Here is a 21871-nt window from a genome sequence, read left to right as displayed (position 1 = left end):
CACTCTGATGGGCACATTTTATGCTAGGGCACGCTGTTGGGCAAAACAAAACGTGTCCATCAGCGTTGCTCTTAACATAAAATATGCCCATTAGAGTGCCCCTTAACATAAAATATGCCCATCAGCGTGACCCTTAACATAAAATATACCCATCAGCATGCCCCTTAGCATAAAATTTGCCCATCAGTGTGACACTTAACATAAAATATGGGTCATGCTGATGGGCAAATTTTATGCTAAGGGGCACGTTGATGGGCATATTTTATGTTAAGGGGCACGCAGATGGGCATATTTATGCTGTGGGAAACACTGATGGGCATATTTTATGTTAAGGGGCACTCTGATGGGCACATTTATTTATTTTATTTATTTTTGGCACATTTATGCTATTGGGCACACTGATGTGCATATTTTATGTTAAGGGGAACTCTGATGGGCACAATTTATGTTAAGGGGGCACTCTGACGGCAATGCCTGATGTAAGGTGGCACTGTGATGGGGACACCTGATGTAAAGAAGCACTGTGATGGGGACACCTGATGCAAGGGGGCACTCTGATGGGAATGCCTGATGTAAGGTGGCACTGTGATGGGGACACCCGATGTAAAGGAGCACTGTCATGGGGACACCTGATGTAAAGGAGCACTGTGATGGGGACACCTGATGTAAGGGGGCACTCTAACGGGAATGCCTGACGTAAGGTGGCACTGTGATGGGGGCAACTGATGTAAAGGAGCACTGTGATGGGGACACCTGATGTACAGGGCACTCTGAAGGGAATGCCTGATGTAAGGTGGCACTGCCATGGGGACACCTGATGTAAAGGAGTACTGTGATAAGCACAGACTTGAGATTCGGACCTCGGACCAAAGAAAAGTTTAGCGATCGGACCACCTTGAATTTTAATTCATTACCCCTGCTGTGGCTGCTGACTTTTAATATTAGGACACTTACCTGTCAAGGGATCCCAAGATGTTTGCACCCCAGCCAATTTTTTAATCGGCTCTAGGGTGCTGCCGTCGGCATTTCTTGTAAGGGAACCCCAATGGTGGAGGAAGGAGGACGGGGGCCAAACTTCTGGGGGACCTTGCCACGGCAAAGTCTCCCGAAAGTAGGTACTGGTACCTGTCAAAAACAGGTACCTACTCCCCCCCCCCCCCCCCGAAAGGTGCCATTTGTGGAAGCGGAGGGGGGAGTAAGTAAAGAAGTGGAGTTTCCCCTTTTTGGTGGAATTCCACTTTAACTCATAGGAGGGAATTCATAAATGGTGTTGTAGACACCCTTTAGAACTCTGCTAGTGTGCAGCAGGAAAGCGTCACAGATGGATCCATAAATTCATCCATGTTTGCACTGGAGGAGGAGTATCCACACTGCACATTCTTTCTCAGTAAACTCCCATCCTGCCTCCAACGACCTCTATGATCGTCACACTGACAGGTGTATGGCCAAGGATTTTTATACTAGGGGGAGGTGGCACCTAATGAAAACTGAGAGGGTAGTTCCCCATCAGGTCCGTTCAACTTTCTTACTTTCTTTTCTCACAGCAGAGGGGGAATCCATAACTGTGATTTGGTCTACGTTCACATCTATGTGGTTGTAGTTGATGCCTTTTTCAGGCGCGTTTGGGTTTTTTTGGACATGTGTTTGTGTTGCATTTTTCATGCGTTTTTGCATTTATCTCTTTAATAAACTGTATTGCTGGTTATCAGGGAGCAGGCAAGAAAGCTGGCCGCCACATCCTTAACAACGGATGACTCATCAGCTGTCAGCTGACAACTGTATGTAAAAAAAACATTGCCGGCAATAAAAATTGTCAAAAAAACAAGCAAGCAAGAACCGATCGATGACATCACAGGGGGGCCGGTGCCACCAGGTGATGTCGCTGGGTAGCCCTGCCCCTTGGCTATATAAGAAATGTCACATGGTGGAACAGGCAGACCGTGGGAATGTTTGTCGTGAGCAAGGCTTCTTTTTTTTTTTTGTCTTTTTTTGGGTCCGGCGGTGTGCTGAGCATCATGATTGATGATGGATCTACATCGGGGGACATTGTACTGTCTTTATTAATTTTTACACTTTTTTGGTGAATGGGTAGGGCTTTATACCCCTATGTACCCCATACTCATTCAAACAGGGAGGGGGCGGGATCTGAGGGCGGGATCAGACCCCCATAACCACAGCCCAGGGTTGTGGTTAGGAGGCCATTATCCCCATCAGCATGGGGACAAGGTGCTTTGGGGGGTAGGCATATGGCCTGGTATGGTTCAGGGGGGGGGTTAACTCGTCCCCTCCCTTTCCTGACATGCGGGGCTGAATGCACAGATAAGAGTCTGGTATGGATTTTGGGGGGACCCCACCCATTTCTTTTTTCATTTTGGTGTAGGATTTCCCCGCTGACAGCTGACGACTCATCTATTGTAAAGGACGCGGCGGCCGGCTTTACGGCCAAACCCTTAGTAGCCTGCTATACACTGTTTGTTAAAGAGAAAAAAAAATGCATGTAAAAATGATTTAAAAATGCAACACTTGCATTTTTAGTGCAGGTCCATTGAAGTCTATTACACACAAAATCTGCTGCAGGAAATAAAGTACCTGACCCTTTTCAAAAACGCGCTGGCTGAAATATGCATAGATGTGAACGTGTACCATAGGAAACCATGTTAAATGGACTGTAGTGCTTTTCTACAAACTGTAACACGCACTAAAAAATAATAGGTGTGAGCTTAGGTTAATAACAACTTTCGAATCTGCTCGCTGCTGTCTATTGTCATTCAAAAGTAAAGCGGACCTAATGGGAAATAAATCTCTCAGTTCCTGATCAGGCATGCCCACCCAGTGACTTTTGCCAAAATTGCCCATATTTGGGTAATTATATCATCTGTACACCCGGCCTTTTTGTTTACATTTAGTTTGCAACTGGGGAATCTGAGGCAGGGGATACAGCACTGTGCAGCAAGCTGTCACATACAGGGCAGTTTCCCAGCACAGGCACTACTCGCTCTGAATATTGCCGTTCTTCTGTACCCAAGTTCAGAGTTGGTCTTAATTACAGGCAATTTTCGAGATGGATAACTGGCGCAATTCTTTAAAAAATAAGTAAAGTCTTCTTCTTTAGTTGTACCTACAGGTAAGCCTATAATAAGGCTTCCCTGTAGGTACTGTGAATATCTCCTAAACATGCACCATTTAGGAGGTATTCCGAGTGCATGCAGCCCAAGAGAGGTCCTCAACGCATGCGCTCTGAAGGTCCGGTTTACCTTGCCGGGACCCTCAGAGCGCGTGCCACAAATGGTGGCTCTGGCGCACATGCATGGGAGTGACGTCATCATGGCTCCGGCCACTCACAGCGCTGGAGCCCACCAACCCGCAAGAAACACAGGGGAAGATGTCAGCCATCTCAGTGGTGTGCAGGCGCCGCTGAGACAGATTCGTTCTAAGGTAAGTATTTCATAATGAGCTAATATGCGATACAAACTAGCTCATTATGCCTTTTTCTTACAGATTTTTCTTTTTCGTTTTTTTTTTTTTTTTTTTTTTCCACAAGGTTTACAACCTTTTTAAGAATTTGCTGCTGCCATAGCAATAGACTCTTCAAGTGGCGGTAGTATGAACTACCTGATTTTGCCGCACTTGTCGATAATGTTACTGACACTGGTGCTCACCTGAATTAGGCAAAAGTAGTTCTTAAGGGAACTACCACCAGAAAAGTGGTGTTAGAGTCATTTTTAATTCCCCTGATAGTGTTTACAATCCTGTTATTCTATACTGTCACCTAGTGGGAAATGGCTGGAAACTTTTCTGACATATCTGTTATTATGTGGATTCACTCTACCTGTTATTTTGTTGTCTGTTTAATACCTTTTAAACAACCATTTTGCATTGTCAGTTATCCTGCATTCAGGCAGCCCCTCACAAACTAACAGGACATGCGAGAGGTTTATATTCACACTGATCTGGATGTTAAGGAGCCTAGCCACCAAGAAGCAAAATATATGGACTAACTATTTGGCCGAGGTGGTCTGGAAATACAACCATTTAACCCACTCTGAAACAAGTCATTCATCTTACTCGTGTTTGGCATACCCTTATCGATCTTTCGGGTTATGTCGCTACTTTACAGCTGGGATATAAACTGACATAGATTCAAGAGTGGAAGTGTCATCTGGCAGAAGTGTAGCAGTTTGTGAAAGATCGGTCTTAGGTAGAAAAAAAAGAGTCAGGATCTCCAGATACCAACTTTCAACCTGGAGACAGGGTTCTCATCTGACACACATCAACAAGGCAAGCTACAGACCCTGTAAAAGAAGGCTCCTGGCATAGTGCTTTGTCAACCAATTCCAGGTATGTCAGTCTATGCCATGCAGCAGGGTGGCTTCTACATCACAAACTATTCAAACATCTTGAAGGCCCTAGCTGGGCTCCCAAGATGGACAACAGGGAGCTGGCTCTGGCCTCAATTGCCACCACCACCACAATACAATGGTGGCTAACCCTGGTCCCTCTGTCACTGTATCACTGGCTTACCAGAGTATTAATCAAATCCAACAATGTTGCAGAGCTCAATAATCAAACAGCCCAGATTCTTGGTCTTATTGTACAACACCAAGATACAATACCTGATAAAGGAAAAGGAATTGGCAGCACTCCAGGTTGAATCAAAATCCAGATCCAGATATGACAATCGTGACAAGGTAGATATATACCTTGTCATGATTGTCATATTTGGATGTCCAGTCAATAAATCTGGATTTTGACTCAACCTGGAGTGCTGCCAATTCCTTTTCCTTTATCAAGTTTTCACGGAGGCGAGCCGGGGCATGCACCGGTGTGAGTCATCAGGCAATTACACCACCTTGAGCAGTGAGTTCTTGTCACTTCAATTAAGATACACTACCTACCAACATGTCCAATGCACAGGAGCCCACATCAGAAAGGTTTCCAGAGGTCTAACCTTGGAAACCCTCCTGAAGGTTTCACACAAGACATCCTCTGGGCTGCAAACTTGCCTGGGACAGCAAATTCAAGTGGGGTAAATTATCCTACATTGCTCATCTCTGTTGGTCTGATTATTGTTACACAAAACAGTAACTGCACAGCAGGATAATTCTAGTAGAAAGAGATAAGACTGGTAAATTGACTGACAAGCACTCCATAGAAAGCTACAAGGGAAGCTAAAGTTTTTGCTCAGACAGCCTGCATACTAATTGGCTTATATTTATAGGTCTTGTGCATTCCAAAGCACTGGATTATCCACTTTGAAAGATAGGCTCCTTTCACACACTCCGTCCCTTGGACGGAGTCCGTTTTTCTCAGCGGGGGATCGAGCTGCCGATCCCCCGCTGAGCAGCAGGAGGACAGCTGTGTCTCTGCGCTGTGTGCGGAGACACAGCTGACAGTTCCCCATGCATCTCTATGGGGGAAATCGGATGTCAACGGACCGTCAGTCCGTTCTCACCCGATCCCATCCGATCCGCTGGACGGATGGAAAATAGGGTTTCCATCCATCTAGATTTGACGGATCGGGTCGGATGTCAGCGGACATGTCTCCGCTGACATCCGATGCCCCATAGGAATGCATGGGGGGATCGTTCAGATCCGCCAAAAAAACGGACAGGCGGATCTGAACGGTCCGCCTGTGTGAAAGGGGCCATAAGGTTTTTTGCATGCAGTATCTTTTGAAATCAAGTTGGGAAATGTAGATGTCTAGGGAAAACAAACACATGAAGGATAAATATTACAGAATATAAAATAGTTTTTATAGCTATCCCAAAGTATGGGTATAAGTATGTTTAGGTGTTCATGCAAGTGTATATAATAGCATTTCATATATTTGTACAGTTGAAGCTAAAAGCCCTTAAAGGTTATACAGTGAAACCTTGGTTTGAGAGTAACTTGGTTTAAGAGCGCTTTGAAAGACAAGCAAAATTTTCAAATAAATTTTGACTTGATATACAAGCGATGTCTTGATATACAAGTAACCTCAAGTCACAGCTGAGTATAAAAGAGAAGAGAGGCACCTCTAAGTGTAGCGATATGGTTAATTTGAATGAAGGTACAACATTTAGCAACTCACATGGTTGATGATTGGAACAGACACATCTAAGGATTCAGGCATCCGGGGTAAAGCTGTCCACATAGACCATGCTCCTCACCACCATCTACGTCATCCCTTCCATGCTGCCCCTTGCTTTCAGATCGCTTTGATGCAGGTTGGTCTTCCCGGTCAGGATTACAGACTGGCAGCTAGCGGTGCAGAAGATAGTTTGTGGACAGCTTTACCCCGGATGCCTGCATACTTAGATGTGCCTGTTTTATTCATCAACCATGTGAGTTGCTAAATGTTGTACCTTCATTAAATCAAACCATATTGCTACACTTAGAGGCGCCTCTCTTCTCTTTGATACTCTGTTGCTCCTGCTGGATTTTGCTTCTAATCCCCTTGCAGAAGCGGCTATTTGTGGATGGATATTTTATGGTTACACAACCGATCACAATGCTATAATCTTTTTATATGGACTATAAACCGAAGCATTTATGAATAAATGGTTGTGGAACGAATTTTCTGAGTTTCCATTATTTCTTATGGGGAAATTCACTTTGATATAAGAGTGCTTTGGATTACAAGCATGTTTCCGGAACGAATTATGCTCGCAATCCAAGGTTTTACTGTATTGTTTAACTCCTTACATGAGCCATGATATGTGCATCTACCAGACTGATTGCCTATGCACAACTGGTGAACATGAAGTGATGTTTTACCAATCCACATGACCTTCCATGCTATTTATGTCATCGCTGCTGTGGTTGTGTGCATGATGAAGAAATTACATTACATAGGCCCCATTCACATAAGGCGATTAGCTCCGGGTCCCATGCAGGGCCATCTTTTACCAGTACAGCGATGCACTAGGGTTGCGTGCAGTGATGGCTGGTGCTAAAACATTTTGGGCGGTGCAAACAAACCTGAAAAATAAAACTGCTAGCAATGCAGGACTGCAATTATAGCCATCCATCAGGTGATAATGCATCATTACTGCCAGACAAAATTTTGAATATGTCAATGTCAAAGTCAACTGTCAAAGAATGCAACAAATGCACCATGAATCAGCGAATCCAAGCTTAATGTGGGCCCACTACCAGCAGTAGCCTTATTACCAGTATCAGCCCTACAACAGTACTATCAGTATAAAAAAAGCAATCAAGGCAATTACTCACACGACCACCCGACCACGGCCAAATCTGCAAGCTGGGTCGATCCGGTCCAAGCTCCCCTATCCTCCCCTCATCTGAACGCCCCATGAAGGGGCACTTCTGCAAAGACAAAACTGAACCTTCCTTCAGCTTGAGACACCTCGCCTTCCTCCACATTGACCAGCACCTGCCAGCCAAACGATAATCTGCTGAGCGGGAACGAGGTTGGCGAGTCTCATTCCTGCTCGGCAGATTGTTGTTTGGCTGGCAGGTGCTGGTCAATGTGGAGGCAGGCGAATCAATGTTGTTTTTGTGTTTTTGGTCTCATGTGATTGGACCGTTCTCGGTGAGGAACGGTCCAATCACTAGGGACCAAAAACACCATTGATTTGCCAAAAGTGGTCTGTCCCCCGAGGACAAGCCAACCAGAGCTCAGCCTCAAAAAATCACATGCCCTTCAAAAGTCTGCACCCATTATTCTGGTGCCCTGCACACACATATCTATGAAGGAAATACATTTTCCATTCCTCTCATTTTTAATAAATGACAACATGACCAACAGTGGAATAGACTAGTACGACTAAACTATTTCACCTCGTTACCAATTTGCGATATATATTTAACCAAATTTCAACACATCACAGCAGCCCTCCTCCCCAGCAAACCCTGGGGGGGCGCCCCTGTGCCCTCTATGGACCAGCCACCACTGGTTGCGTGCATTCCCGTGCTGGCATCCCATTTTAGTCTATTGGGACAAGTAGCTGCAAATACACAGCCACTGCATCCATATATGACATGATCCTCACCCGAATGTCATATAGGGACACAGCGGTGTCGGTGCAGCCGCATATCCCAATAGACTAAAATAGGATGCCAGCATGAGGATGCATGCAGCACCTCTGCATTTCTGTGTCAATAAAAGCCAGCCTTGCACGGGATACAGAGCACACCGCCCAGTGCCAACTGGCCTTGGGGCCATTTCACAAAGGAGTTTGGCCTCAACCCATCTGTCAGGTTTTCAGACGGTTCCAGACTTAACCACAACTTATGTCTATGGGTGGGGGGGCTGTAAACAGATGATCATTCATTTACATCCACTTACATCCGTGTCCATTCAGGGCTATTTTTTTATAAATGGAACAGGCCTGTGTCCCTTTCCATTTAGATGGCTCTGAACAGATGTAAACGGAGGTAAAGGCATGCCATCTGTTTACATCCGTTCTATTAATGTCTGTTAAAGTAAGGGCTCTTTCACACGGTCCGCCTCCGTAGGCGGATCCGTGTTGCTCAGCAGGGATCGATCCGCGATCCCCGTTGAGCCGGTGGATGACAGCTCCGTCTCCACTTGCAGAGCGGAGAGGGAGGTGTCTCAGCACCCGCTGCCCTCTACGGGGGATCGGATGAGAGCGGACCGCTTGTCAGCTCTCATCAGATCCGCTCCGCTCCGATTACTGAACGGATGGAAAAATAGGGTTACCATCCGTCCAGATTTCAGCACAGGATCGGATGCGGATGGCAGCGGGTGTCAGCGGAGGTGTCTCCGCTGACACCCGCTGCCCCATAGAGCTGCATGGAGGATCCAATCAGATCCGCCTAAAAAACTGACAGGCGGATCTGATCGGACCGCCCGTGTGAAAGAGCCCTTTGAAACATTTTTGGTTATACTTTTGTCACCTCTGATTGGTTTCTGCAACAAATAGAAAAACACAGATATAGACTGTTGTAAGCTGATGTAAACTTAACTAAACTGGAAAATTAACTGAACTGGAGTGCAAAATGATGTACACTGAACTGAACTGAACTGAACTGAAGATGGATGTGCAAACTGATGTACACTGATATAACCTGAATCCATATTCATCAGTTTTTTCTTAGCAAAAAAAGGTGACTAAAACGATTATGTCCATGTGAAAAAAAGTTGTCAGGGAGTTAGGGTCCATTTACACAGGGCGCAGACATGCGTCCCCCGTGCAGGGCCATCTTTTACCGACATGGGAATGCACGGGTGTTGTATGCATCCGCGTGGCAGCATTCCATATATTTCTATTTCCCAATACTAATAAATTGGATGCCAGCACGGGATACATACAACACCTGTGCATCCCCATGCCAGGAAAACACTGACCTGTATGGGGTCCACAGTAAAGCACCTCGTGTGAGTGGACCATTAGGAGTTTACCAGTATAGTAGAGGGGCATTTATTTATGATGTATTATCTATAATATGTAACTCATTTTTTTATGTATCATTTGGGCTAAAGTACTCACTTTACAGAGAAACTGGAAATCTTTATCTTTACAACATGAAAAATTACAAAATAAGAGAAAAGAGCATAGTATAATTAACAATAAAACAATATTAAGGAAGTCAACATCTCATGTCCCATGTCTGCAGATGGTATATCTGCTCTTCCTGTCTACTTAGCCTGAAATTAGGATTTTAGCGCTAATAATAAAATACTGTCATCTCACCAAAGAGTTAAAATTCCTTAGTGGAATCTTGTCATCCTTAAACACAGATTATGACAATTTTTGTAGGGTACATGAGAACAGAATCATGAGAACGGAAGTTATTGTAAAAATAGCTCTATACTGGAAAACAATCACGTTATACAAATTTCCCAGTAATGACTGTCTTATTTAATAAATTGGGAATTCTCTTGTGTTTTTTTTTTCATGATAGATCACTGATATATAGATAAACAGAGTTGCCGGGGATATAACTTTTTTGGAATCTTTTTTTTTTTTTTTTGAAAAGTTGCTTTTAGCGTATTTTACAATGTAAATATGTCATATAAACAATTCTTACTAGAAATTAATGACGCTTCTCAAAATTCCCTCCATTGGCAATTGTCCATAAATAAATAAGGCCCAAAACTCCATCAGCAAAACTATGTTGCATAAATAAGTTAATTGTATAAATTAGTTATGATGTTTTCGTTTGTTTTTGTGTGGGGGTGTAGGTTTATAGGGACTGCACACTGCTGGAATTTAATCTGATGCCTGCGGATTTGTTGAAAATTTGAGCAGTGGGTGGCGTTGTCAATACTACCCAGCTCAACAAAAACTGATTTTAAAGACAAAGAAGCTAGGTAGAAAATTGTTGGCCAAACAATGACTGCAGCCAATCAGATCTTTAACCATTCAAACAGCTGAGGGTGCTGCAGGTGTCTTAATACAGTAGCCTTCAGGAGTGATTCCTCCATCTATGCCGTTTACTGTGGATGGGGAAATTGATTGATTTTTCCTGTCCAGCATGTGGCGCTAAACAAGAAACAAATCTCAGCTTGTATGCCTAGCATAATACCAGCCATACTTGGATCGAAATTTGGCTGGTTCAGTAGGGACCAGCTATATTTGAATCTGTGTATGGGTACCCTGGTTGTACACAAGTCAATGTATTCATCAGCAACAGCTGAGATCAGCATAAAGGCAGGGTTTAGGTCCTGTATAGTTAAAGTGTTTGTTACCCCAACACTTCACATTCCTGATGTATGTCTGCTGTACCATGTAATTGTATGAGAAAGTATTCTGTTCTCTTTGTATTGCTTCCTTTATGTGAAATCCCTGGTGTTCCTGCCAGTGCCCTTGCTTTCCTATTAAAAACTGACCACACTAAGCACAGTGTGACCAGTTCTGTAGCAATGCTGGGAACTCAGTGTACTCTTCTCTAATGATCAGACTTCTCCTGACCAGTGTTAATTTTGGCAGCAAATTTTAGTTTAGTTTTAGTCTTAGTCTTAGGACTAAAATGGCATTTTAGTTTTAGTCCCATTTTAGTCTTCTGCAAGTGTTTTAGTTTTAGTCGTATTTAGTCGACTAAAGCTCCAGTATATTTTAGTCGACTAAAACATCCTACATTTTAGTCGACTAAAACTCATTTTAGTCATCTATAATCAAATGGGTGTAGTTCAATTGTAATTTGTAATGCATTATTTAAGCATTTATCTTCAATTTCCAAACTCATTATATACTACTGCTGGTCCTGGAGTGAAAAATCTAATATGTTATTATTTATGGTATTAAGCTTTGAGCATGCACCAGTGTTAATTTTGGCACCAAATTTCGATTTAGTTATAGTCTTTTGACTAAAATGCCCTTTTAGTTTTAGTCGTATTTTAGTCATCTGAATTGTGTTAGTCGACGAAAACGTTTTAGTCAGTTTTAGTCGACGAAATTAACACTGCTCCTGACACGTCCCTATTGCACAGCCATTCACTGGGAAGCTCAGTGTGCTGCTTCTTCTCTTGACAACAAAGAGAGAGCCGCTCAGGTGTTAGTTCAAAGGGTGGTGCTGGTCAGATCCGCCGTCCAAGCTATGAAGAATCCAAAAAAGTAGACCGCACTCGGGAAAGTAAGATGAAAACAATCAAAACTCCTTTATTCTTCTTCGGTGTAGCAGAGAGACAGTACAATGCACATAACAGACGTGCCCGGTTAACGCGTTTCACGAATTAAATCGCTTACTCATAACCATACACTTGTATGGTTATGAGTAAGCGATTTAATTCGTGAAACGCGTTAACCGGGCACGTCTGTTATGTGCATTGTACTGTCTCTCTGCTACACCGAAGAAGAATAAAGGAGTTTTGATTGTTTTCATCCTGCTTCTTCTCTTCCCCTAGCTGTTGCAGCTGAGAACTGAGGGGATGAGATCACTCATAAAAAGGGAAAACATTTATTTATATTTTTTTTATTTCTATACAAAATGTTTTGTCTTTCATTTCTATTTATAAGTGAATGGGTTGTTTTACAAGGTGATCATTTATAATCACTTTAAGCCCTACCCAGGGGTGTGTCATGGGGTTGAGTCATCCTGTGCTATATATAATAGCTTCTTGAGGTGGCGTTTCTGAGATGAAGGATTGGCTTGAAGCAGTCACTATGTAGGCCAAAAAGAAACTAAGAACCATCCCCTTTGTTGTAGGCCTGGGCATTCCATTGAAAGGGACCTAATTTAAGGACTGTTGCTAGGGAACATTTGATTATTTGGAAAGAATGTGTGATACTCTCTGGTTCTTGTAAGTGCCTAAGTATTGAAGAAGAAGGAAAAGGGCTTGGCAATGTGCTGTGTTGTAACAGTCCAAGTAAAGTATCTGGAAAAGCTATCGGTGTGGATAATCATTTATTACAAGAAATCCTCAGGCATATGAATTGCAGGCCTCAGGCCAGGAGATGGGGTGCAGCTAAGATGATGGAATGTCTTCCAAATACAGGTACCTGTGTCCCCTGCCCAAGTCCTGACCTTGCACAATAAGGGGGGTGCCTCTGGCTGGCATGGAATGATTCAGCAGAGAATCAGGACTACCTACAAGCTGCTGGTTTTACAGGGGCAGGGAGGGCATACAGAGAAACCCCGCTAATTTCTTCAAATGCTGGTGACGTGCCTTAAAAGCTGATGCCAACAGTTCTCATGTCATAGATTCTGCACAAAATGTAGTGGATCTCTCTGGTCAGGCTTCAGGGAATCCACCCTGGACCTATAAGAAAATGGTTTCAAGTAAGCTCATGCTTTTCTCCACTGAATAATGGTTATAAAATTCTGTGGCCCCTGAACTGCATACTACTTTTTATTGCAAAGGTAAGCTAACCCCTAAAAGTGAGCCTGTTATAAAATAAGACTGGACAAAAAAAAGACACTACAAGACGTCTACTATTTCCTTAATTAGGAAGAAAACCCTCTTCTGTGCCGCAGTTTTCTGACTTCATGGCTAAGGTCTGCCAATTACAATTGTACTTTACAATCAGACTGTTTTAGTAGCCAATTAGTACGCTGTCGTATAGAGGACTGCAGAAATTTCCCTTCACTTCCTGTCCCTTATCCAAAACAGGAAGTGAGAGATAAACCCAGGAAATAAAGGGAATTTCTTGGGGACTCCCAGCTCACCGGCACTAGTATCCCCATTGGAAGATTTCCCCTCTATTACTTTTCTGGTGACAGCTCAAAATTTGGAATTTTCTTTTACTTTCACTTTCAATGGTATTGGTAAACAGGTCAAATATAGAGGGTGAATCTCCATAATTGGGGGCAAGACAGCAATAAAAACTGACAGGGGTTCTAATCCCTCTCCACTTTATCCAAAACTAAAAAAAAAGTTTTGCCTTGAGTTATACTTTAACCGCTTTACCACCGCCCACAGTAATATTACTGCGGCAGAGTGGCTCGTTATCGTCTGACGACGTAGTACTACGTCGTCAGACACTCCCCCTTCTGGGCGGCGATTGCGCGCCGCCGGAGGCTCGCTCCCGCTGTTTTCATTCACAGCGGGAGTCGGGCCAGGGGAGGAGCGGCGGCGATCGCCGCTGCTCTGCCCCGATCGCCGGGGATCTAGTGTGGAGATCCGCCCGCCTGTGTAAACACAAGCGGGCGGATCTCCATAGTGACAGGGAGTGACAGATCGGAGTGTTCAGCATAGCTGGACATCCGATCTGTCCATGACTCACTCAGTCACCTCCCCCCCTACACGTCAGTAAGCACCAGGCATACATTAACCCTTCCCTCTCCAATAAAATTAACCCCTTCCCTGCCAGTGTCATTTTTACAGTAACAGTGCATATATATAGCACTGATTACTGCAGTAATGTCACTGGTACCCCCAAAAGTGTCAAAAATGTCAGTCAAGGGTCCAAACTGTCCGCCGCAATGTCGCAGTCCCGCAAAAAAAAAATCGCAGATCGCCGCCATTACGCGTTTAAAAAAAAACACCAAAAATGACAGAAATCTTTCCCTTTGTTAGTAAACGCAATAACTTTTGCGCAAACCAATCAAAATACGCTTATTGCGGTTTTTTTTTACCAAACATAGGTAGCAGAAAACAAATTGGCCAAAATTTTTTAAAAAAATTGGTTTTTACATCTTTTTTGGGGGGAATTTCATATAAAAAAATGTTAAAAATATTGTTATTTTTTCAAAATAAACGCTCTTTTTTTGTTTATAGCGCAAAAAGTAAAAATCGCACAGGTGATCAAATACCACCAAAATAAAGCTCTGTTTGTGGGAAAAAAAAGGACGTAAATTTCGTTTGGGTACGGCATCGCATGACCGCGCAATTGTCAGTTGAAGCCGCACAGCGCCGGATCGCAAAAAGTGGCCTGGACGGAAGACAGCAAAATCCTCCGGTGGTAAAGTGGTTAATCTTTGACAATAAAACCTGGAAGCTGATTGGTTTCTGTGTAGTTTTAGTAAATCAACCCCACAATGTATAGTTTTTCTACTAGCTAGAAATGATTTATTATTATTTAGTGGTAAATGACCAGTTCCCCGATTAATCACTAATTATTTAATGCAATTGGCTGATGCGGATTTGTCATTAGGTATAGTAGGCAGCAGAAACAAGCTAGCCTTTTCATCGTTTTTGGCCATACATTTGTTTTCCTCGTTATTAGCAGAAATACAGTTATCTTATATCATTTTTTACTGTACACATTATAACACTATTCAAAGACAGGTAAGGGCCAATAAAACAAGAAAATGTTTTGTGTAATAGAGGTGATCCTTCTAGAGGGGTGTTGGTTTGAGCACCAAAGTTTGGCACACAGGCTCCGGCATGGAAATCAGCCTTGACTTTTGATTATTCACCCAAGTTATAATTAACTACTGCTTACTGTGGATGAGCATTGCACCTGCCTACTAAATAAGCCTTATATTACAATGTTGTTTCTAAACTTGAGTAGCGCTTAGGGGACGTTCACATCTAGGCGTTGCTATTTTTACAGGCCTTTTACAGGTGGTTTTCGGGCGTTTTACAGGCGTTTTTGCAGTGTTTCTGTGCAGGCGTTTTTAGGTTGACAAGTGACCAATGAAAAAAAAAAAAAAAACGCCTGAATTCTGCCAAAAAAGGAGTTCATGTACTTTTTTGAGTGACGGCGTTTTGCTTAAGGTGACAGAAATAACCTGCTATTTTCACTTACCAATTGCAATTCCAAATTTATTGAAAGAGTTTGAATGTTACGAATCACTGTCTAATATGAAAATAAATTTAGTTAAGTCAGGGGCAATGGGAATTGTAATTTCTTCTCAAATTCTGCAAAACCTGAAACAAAATTTCAAGTTTAAGTGGACTGAGATGTGAACATGGGCCATTGAAATGAATGGGATTTGTCTTGTTAGGAGCTTTTAGAGTTGAGGCTTAGAGCAGAAAATCACCCAAAAACGCCTAGATGTGAACAGAGCCTTAAATAGCAATTTTTTATAAAAATTCTGACATATGATTTGGTGGACGTTATCATAGATATTACAGTATTGTAATAAAACTGCTACCATGTATTATCCAACAGAACACTACATTATATATCATCATTTTATTATAAAGAGTAAAGTGCTTCCAAATAATGGAGAAAATCCTGGAACTTGTGTAGTGGACCTTGTTAATCCAATTAATATCATGTCTCTTTCCTGGTGACATAATACTTTATATATAGCTGCACTACGTGTTACTGGAATTCAGTGTTTTCCCAATCTTGAAGGATGGATCTGTTGTTGCATACTATTCAGACATCTTCCATTTTATACAAATCCTACTTTCACAACTTCTCTTTGACGTTACTGTGAGTCATTTTAAGAGCCAAAACTTCACTTTTGGTGCTTTCTCCATTAGATGAGTCCTCACATGTGTCGGGAAGATGAATTGAGACTTAGAGAAAGGCAAAAAAGAAATATACAAGACATAGAAAGCTGCTCTCACCTGCCAAATTAGCCTTTATACTTTAGCAGTCTGGATAAGAAAGGGTTAAAGCGAGTGCAGTTTTGGAGCCCAGAGGACCCCCCCACAACCTTAGCTCTTTGTAGATCTGACTTGTGTACACATGGATCATAAACTTTAAAAGACTTTTCTTGGCATATTTGGGAAATTGAAGTCACTTGATAAATAGCTCATAATTATTTGAAGGATTTGCGCTGTCTTCTCTCTAATGTAATTCATTTTTAGTGCCTTATCGCATTTACACTAAAAGAAAAGAAATTGGTTTGTTGAAATTTTCCCCTTCAGCCAAGCTGCACATTGGAGTAAAATATAGCAATATCACTTCAAAAATGCCTGTAGAACATAAAATCACTAATACTAATGGAGGTTTACAGCCAGTGCTTAGCCCTTTCATAACAAGAACATTTGGGCCTTTGTACTTGTTCTCATGCAATTCATTCTTTTTCAGTTGAAATCACTGCGGTATTTCTAAGGATGAAAATTGCTTGTACTTATCAACCCTTCATTTACATGCCTTCCTCTTGTAAAGTCCTGCATTTTATATGATTGTTGTGTCCTGCTTTTTCAATCATTGTTCCCTTAATCCCTTTATTTATGAATATCATAGTTACGTGTGCTGACGCATTTCTCATAATCCAGCAAATTTGGTGGAAATTTAAACAAAAAAAAAAAAAACCTGGGGCAACTGTTTTTAGACGATATTAAGAAAACTTTTTTCCTGAACCTATAAAAAGTCAGTTATTAGCTGTAAGAAAAACAGCCATTCTATTTTTAAATATTGCTACTGATTTTGCAATTACTCGTTTATGCATTAGGACATATCACAGTTTACCTAAAGCAGAGCAAATAATACAATTCCAGTGTGCGGCGCCCTAAAATTGTGAAAAAATGTGGCTGCCCCTTTATAGGTGAACTAAACACCTTGAATGGGTTGTAAAGTCAGAAGGTTTTTTTTTTTATCTTAATGCATTCTATGCATTAGGATAAAAAGCCTTCTGTGTGCAGCAGCCCCCCTAATACTTACCTGAGCCCCCTCTATCCAGGGATGTCCTCAAGTGCCTCAGCCTTCTGGGATTCTCTTCTGATTGGCTGAGACACAGCAGCAGTGCCATTGGCTCCCGAAGCTGTCATTTAAACTCAGTTGGCCAATCAGGAGAGAGAGGGGACGGGGCTGAATGGCAGACCGTGTCTGAATGGATACATGGAGCTGCAGCTCGGCTTGGGTGCCCCATAGCAAGCTGCTTGCTGTGGGGGCACTCAACAGGAGGGAGGGACCAGAAGCTCCAGCCAGGGACCTGAAAAGAGGAGGATCTGGGCTGTCCTGTGCAAAACCATTGCACAGAGGAGATAAGTATAAAATGTTTGTTATTTTAATAAAAAAAAATAAGATTTTAAAAGCACTTTAATTACGCAAAATAAAAAAATGTAAAGATGGCGCACACATACATAATTAAAATGTGAAATACAGCACCTAACAATAAAAAAATAAGAGTTGGATGATGAACATATATACATGCCCTGTAAACTCATGAATAACATAAATGAAAAGGCAATGTGTCTAAGCAATGTATATTAATATATATATATATATATATATATATGGTATGGAACATACCAACCAGTGTGACTGTCCCAACAGCATTGACTGCTTAATTGATTAGATACTCTTAATCTTTACCGCTAGTGCTTAAATGGTGGATGTACACTCACCAGAGGTTTTTTTTTTTTTTTTAAAAAGGATACCTTTTCAAATGTTGATACTGCATAGATATGTTTACACAAAGTTGTTGATTTACAAAACGTAAAAGGCTGTTCACTTTGCAAGGGAAGTTTCCCAGAGCTTAGTGAATGAGGTAAAGCTCTACTGACTTCCATCATCCAGTATTTTAATTTGCAATTAAAAATGCTTTTTTATTTTTCTTGCACACGATTCTTTGCAAAGTGATACTCACCACTTTCACCACACTACATTCTATTTACCTGTAGTAAATCAACCCCATAGTAAAAAAAAAAAAAAAAAAATACTTCTAAAGGGGGATGTCTGCAGAATGTTCTCTCTGCCTCTTCTATCTACACATATGTAGGGCTCTGCTGCCCTCTACTGCTGCTATCACACTGGTATAATGCTGGTATAGTTATGTATGTTACTTCCTCTCTGGGATTGTTGGAAAAGATCCTAGAAGAAGGGAGTGGAGAGAGAAAAGGTCTCAGGCACATGTCCTGTCCATGCTATTAACCACTTAAGCCCCGGAAGATTTTACCCCCATTCCGACCAGGGGGTATTTTGTGATTCGGCACTGCGTGACTTTAACGGACAATTGCGCGGTCGTGCGACGCTGTACCTAAACAAATTTGGCGTCCTTTTTTTCCCCACAAACAGAGCTTTCTTTTGGTGGTATTTGATCACCCGTGCGATTTTTTGATCACGCGCTATAAACAAAAAAAGAGCGTAAATTTAGCAAAAATAGCAATATTTTTCACATTTTTTTAAATGAAATTTCCCCCCAAAAAAATGTAAAAATCAAAATTTTCTAACATTTTTGGCCAATTTGTTTTATGCTACCTATGTTTGGTAAAAAAAAATCGCAAAAAGCGTATTTTGATTGGTTTGCGCAAAAGTTATCGCGTTTACTAACAAAGGGAAAGATTTTTGTCATTTTTGTTGTTTTTTTTTAACGCGTAATGGCGGCGATCTGCGATTTTTTTGCGGTACTGCGACATTGGGGCGGACAGATCGGACCCTTGACTGACATTTGTGACACTTTTGGGGTTACCAGTGACATTTCTACAGTAATCAGTGCTATATATATGCACTGTTACTGTAAAAATACACTGGTAGTGAAGGGGTTAACTTTATTTGGGAGGGAGGGGCTGTGTGTATGCCTAGGGGCGTGCTTTCTACTGTGATTGGCTGTGGCTTGAGCTGTAAGGACACTGATCAACGGATCTACATACTAGATCCGTGTGATCAGTGTCTTTACAGCGAGGAGAATGACAGGTGGCTTGTTTATACAAGCTGCCTGACATTCTCCCTCTCCCCCGCCGATCGCCGAGTGACCGGCGAACATCGGGTCCGCTGGTCACACGCACGGGGGGGGGGTCCGTGACCACGCGGAAGCGTGCCTCCGGCGGCACGCGCTCGCTCCCTAGACCCTCACAAGCTAGTGACGTAGCCCTACGTCACTTTGCCTGTGAGGGGCTGACTGCCGACGTAGATCGGCGTTAGGCAGTCGGCAAGTGGTTAATACTGGGTCAGAAGACATGATTATGCAAGTATTTCTATATTCTAATAGTTTAACTTCAGCTGTCTATAGCTTTGAGAGTGTATTTCTGAATTCTTGTGACAGAGTATCTCTGTGCTATAACTATCTGACATGCACAGTGCCAGATAACTAGGACTGCATTCCAGGCTGGCTGTGTAACAGCTTGAGGGTATTCTTTATCCTTAATACCCTGGCATTTGTGCACAAGTACACCAGGACTCCGATCGGGCCCTTTGATAATAACATCTGTTTGTACATTAGATGTATGTACTGTTGTTAAATATTTTCTTATATGAGGCTTGTATTATTTCTATACTGGTATGCATCTATATGCTTATGGTTAAGCCGTTGGATAGAATAGGTCCTCTGTTCTTTGCCTCAACCTTCTCAAGACCCTCAGCCCTCTGACACACCAGGTTGAGTGTACAAACTTACAATATCCCAGAAAAATCACTGAAAGTAATACTTCATACCCAATAGTAGTGCTATATCAAAAAAAAAAAAAAACAGGCACCAAACCAGGTAGTAAAGGCAAACGTAATATATTGTCACCCAATATTCTGCATGTCTTGACAAGTTGAACATCCAGATAAGTCAAAAGATAATAATATGACCAGCTCCAGCAGCAGGGCCGCTGATGGGGGGTGGGGGACCACCAGTCCTCCTGTAGGGGGCTCAGGCACACAAAGGGGGGCCCCAACAGCAAGTGAAATCGGTGCGGTTGGGCAGAGGGGCAAATACAGAAGGAAGCCCTGTGCGGCCCTCTGCAGCAGCTGAAAGTCCCCCTCCTGCCAGCTTTCACCTGCTGCAGGGCTCAGAGACACACACAGGGCATCACTTGTGTAATTGCTTCTCCGACACAGACTCCCCTCCCTGTTCTGCCTGCTTCTGGCCCCCTCCTTCCCGTGTGCCCCCCTTTCACTGTGCTGCCCCCCCCCCCCCCGCAGCACTACAGGCTTCACTGTCCTGTAAAAAAAATAACACATTTTAAAAAAAATAATTAAACATTGTAATAAATAATTTTCAAAAATTGTAAAATAAAAGAATTGTTACATTTTTTTACATTTTTAAAAAATGTTAAAAACAATTTAAAAGGGCTAATTCACACAGATTCTCTGATATGTTTGTGTCCGCTAAAAATTTAGTCTTGATAAATTTGGGGAGGGGGGCCCTGCCAGGTAGGCTGTACAGGGTCCCGTGATTTCTAACAGCAGCTCTGTCCAACAGTATACTTGTCATAACAATGAAGACTAAGGCATACTGAAGGAGGGTGGAGCTAACTATACAGAGCAACCCCTAGCTATAGAAAAGAATCAGACGATGAATGTGTAACATGATAGAGACTGTGCACTGTGAAGCTATTCCAAAAGCAGTAGAATGAATGGAAAAAGGGAAAGGGGTTTTAAGAAACCCATTTTCTTCCTTTTTCCTCATGGGAGGGCTGCGGAATAGGCAGTTTCTAGTTCCCCCCCCCCCCTGACTGGGGAGAGAGGCAGGTAGTGCAGGGGAAGAAGAAGCGGATTGGTCAAAATAGCTGCCTGCGGAAGGTCATGTGACAGAAGCTTCTGGAACCGAGGTAGGCTATAAATATGAGTGGGAGCCGGAGCGCGTGGTCAGTCGCCTCAGGAGAGCAGCAAGAGCGGAGCTTCCAGAAGAAATGAAGACTCTACTGCGACAGCTACTGGAGAGAGCCGAAGCAGAAGGCGGGGAGAAGTGGCTGAGACGCTGCTTAGAGACGTGCTCTGAAGAAAGAAGAGAAGAGGCGGGACAAGAAGAAAGAAGTCCGGCGGAAGATTTGAAGAAGTCAGCAGCGGGAAGCGTCAGCGGTGAGGAGAAGAGAGGCGGGAAGAGAGGCAGACCGGCGGGAGGACAACGCGGCAAAACAGAGTCGGGTGGAAGCGGAACGGCACGGGAGCACAACGGGTCGGAGTCCATGGGGGCGGAGTCTAGCAGCGGTGCAGCAAAGGAAGAGCTGCAGAAGAGGAGAAGGACACCGCGAAGGAGATTTAGCCCGCCGGTTGAAGAGCGCCCAGCGTGTCAGAAGACAAGAAGACATAAGGCACCGAGAACAGAGGAAGCCAGCACAGCAAGGTGGCATTCGGAAGCAGGGGCTGTTGAAGGAAGGTCCGGTTCAGGCCCCAAGGACAGCTGCCTGCAGGATGACAGAGAAGTAAGCCCGCTATATTGGCCAGCAGAGGACCAAATCCCTTTAGAGGATCAAGCTGCTGGGCCGGGTGAGTGTAATTTAAATATCTTAGGTAATCTGAACCAGTCCTTGAATCAAATTGCTAATTCCCTACAGATGCTACATAATAGGGTTCAGACAAGAAATGTATCGTCGGTATGGTTGGACCCGGATGAGGGGAAGGTAGTGACCGATAGGGTAACGGACTTTCAGGAGGTGGGTGTGCCAGAAATTAGTCTTAAGGAAAGCATGCCTTGTTCCCCATCTCCTTTGGGTTTCCATCTGGGTATGAGTATCAAGGAGAAAATTTGGAATGGAGAATTTATGGACTTACTGTCATTACTGCCGTCTAGTAAAGAATTTCTGAAATCAGATAAAAATGAAGAAGACAGGAGAAGACCGGTGGCCAAATCTTTTAATAATTGGCTGCAGGCCTTCTGTATATATGCGGGTGTATTATGCGAGAGACACCCTTACAAAGCAGTGGGCCTTTTTCATCATGTGGAAATCATATTAGAGGCATATAAGAACTTT

This window comes from Pelophylax lessonae (assembly GCF_965119305.1).
Source record: "Pelophylax lessonae genome assembly, chromosome: 3".
Lineage (NCBI taxonomy): Eukaryota > Metazoa > Chordata > Amphibia > Anura > Ranidae > Pelophylax > Pelophylax lessonae.
Note: the sequence above shows the minus strand (reverse complement) of the source record.